General features: G+C 44.6%; 1 pseudogene; it reads right to left on the reverse strand.

Annotated features, from left to right (window-relative positions):
- Positions 1–914: 914 nt before the first annotated feature.
- Positions 915–1,032, reverse strand: LOC134913172 (5S ribosomal RNA; annotated as a pseudogene).
- Positions 1,033–2,677: the final 1,645 nt, after the last annotated feature.

Raw genomic sequence — 2,677 nt, forward strand, 5'->3', positions numbered from 1 at the left:
TCTGGATCTAAAAATGCTGCTGGAGGATGGTGAACCTTGAGATAACACTGATGGAACAGTGCTATGGGAACCTGTAGGTAAACATCCTGGCTATCCAGGGATACCCTGTAATTCCCTGGCTCCATGCCAAAACTATGGAGCACAACGTCTCCCTGTGAACCGTGGTACCTAAACTTATTTGTTTAGGATTTTGAGATTGGGGTGAAAGGATCCTTCTGAACCCAAACCCGGTTGGAGTCAAACCCCCTGTCACTATTGTGCAGGGGTTACTGGAATGCCTATTCCTGACCAAAGCAATTTCTGAACTGCTTCTTGCAATGTCCTTCGCCTCTACCAGAGATGGACTGGAACAGAAACTTCAAGGAGGATGATTCTCGAAGAGAAACATAACCTAGATATACCGCTTCTTGCACCCAGGCATCTGTTTGTAAACTGTTACCAGATCTGTGCAGATTGAAGAAGTTGGCCCCCTATCCTGGGGTCCCCCGCACCATCATGCTGATGGCTTATCCTCTCGTTTGGAAGCTGGCCCTCTGGTTGCCTTTGCTTCTTTGCCTTACCAAACTTATTCTATTGGGGCTGTTATGTTCCTTTATAGCCGACAAGGCCGAAAACTGGACCCCTATGTTTGGGGTTATATGTGGAAGGAACGTGACCTTCTTGGAGTCTGATTTTGACTCCAGAATATCTGTTAACTCCTTACCAAACAGAAACTTCCAGCCAAAGGCAAATTTTCCAGAACCTTCAACACAGAACCTTCTTTGATTCTGAATCAGCTTTTCATGTATGTAAGCAACACTGCTCTGCGAGCAACTATTGTTAATGCTGATGCCCTAGAACACTAGTGAGCTATATGGGATTCTTGCTCCTTTGCAGGCGCTGAAAAACCTGTCTTCCAGTACCTCAGCCCAGTGTACCTACAGCACCTGGTATTCCAAGATGGTCTCCCATCCAAGAACTAACCAGGCCCAACACTGCTTAGCTTCCAAGATCTAGTGAGATTGGGCACATCCAGTGTGGTGTGCTGTAGATTGCAAGGTGAAGTCATGGCTGCCCCAGACAGAGACAATATGGTTTTCAGAAAACTATCCCTCTTTTGACGTTGACGACAAAGGCCATATATATTTTCGCACTATCAAATGATATGCGTATCTCTATAGGAGGCATTTCCCATTTTAAAACAGTCCTCAGCTGGAAAAGGATATTTGGAATCCTATTTACTGGGAACCCATATTCTTTATTGGGTATAGCCCCAACCTTTTCCCTGATTTTCATCAGCTGCTAGGGTCCCCCATGAGGAGGCCCTATTTTTTTGGGACGTTTATACATAGGTACCTTATTTTTAACACAGGCTCTGCTGAACCCTGTAAGGACAGAAAAGCCTTTACTGCTCTCATTAACTCAGCTATATTTACCTGCTGTATGCCAAAAAAGAGTATATAGAGGTTTCATCGTCTGATGAATCATCCTGTGTAGCCTGTGCAGTTGAAGATTTATTTACACTCGGTTTCTCAGCTTTGTTTTATTAGAGAATCTGTTGGGGATACCATAGGTAGAGAGCTGCCTGTATGGGTTAATAATGAACCCTATTCCTGGTATCGAAGCTGTAGGATTTAACCTTTCAGCTATACTGGACAAGGTCTGTGCAAACATCACCCCAAAGGGGATTTATCTATTATGCTGACAAGCAAACCATTTTACACATGAACCATCCTGTACCAGATCAGAGAGGATAATGCAGTTATTGCAAGACATGATATGAGTGTTGGTGTTACTTTAAGTGTACTCTCTTCACCTTTGCCGCTCTTAGACATGATAAATAATCAGCACTTTCACAGTGTACTACACAATTTGTGACTGTAACCACTTTATTGTTTTAAAGTAATATCAATCTCATCGAAGATCAGAAGACCAACTGGCAAACATATATTAAAGTCAGCAATCACACTAGCAGTCAGTCACATGTTATATATTAGTCATATGAGCACATAATCAACTACAAACACATTTTAAAGCATGTAGGAGTACATATTACTGAATTCTGTTTTATACAGATGTTAATGTATTCATACGCATTGCGAGGAAAACCACAGTAATGTACACAAACTCATATGCAATAGGCACTTAAACTTAACTATCCATACTGACAAAAGTAGATAGAAATTTAGTGCTGTATAACCTGTACTCGGTAGAGTGGGATACAGGGAGACTCACCTCACTTCCAAGATCGATCAATACGTTAGCGAACGCTGAGTGGATCCAGACGCTACTAGTGTACACCGCCGCTCCGGGAACTTTAAGTCAACACAGACGCACTGTGCATACAGACGCACCAGCCATACAGATGCCTGTATTGCGACCGGGTCTCCTCGCGGTAGCGCTTAGTGAACACAGACGCAGCAGCCTATGCTGCGACCGAGACCCCTCGTGGTAGTGTCTGTGATGGAATTGAGGCAACAGTTCATGGCGGGAGACTCGCGGAAACTGGTCATGAACTGGGGGGAGGGGCGACCAGGAGAGCGTCTAATACATCTAGCACTTGTGGTGGTGGCGCGTCAGCCAATGTTTGGTAGTCTCCTTCCAATACAGTGCGGCTGTGTCCGTATTCCCTGACTACGGGGAACCAATGCCTTACCTTCTCCCCGTGTTCCGGCCACAGCCTAGTCACGTCTGCTGG

This window comes from Pseudophryne corroboree, chromosome 4, assembly GCF_028390025.1.
Source record: "Pseudophryne corroboree isolate aPseCor3 chromosome 4, aPseCor3.hap2, whole genome shotgun sequence".
Taxonomy (NCBI): Eukaryota; Metazoa; Chordata; class Amphibia; order Anura; family Myobatrachidae; genus Pseudophryne; species Pseudophryne corroboree.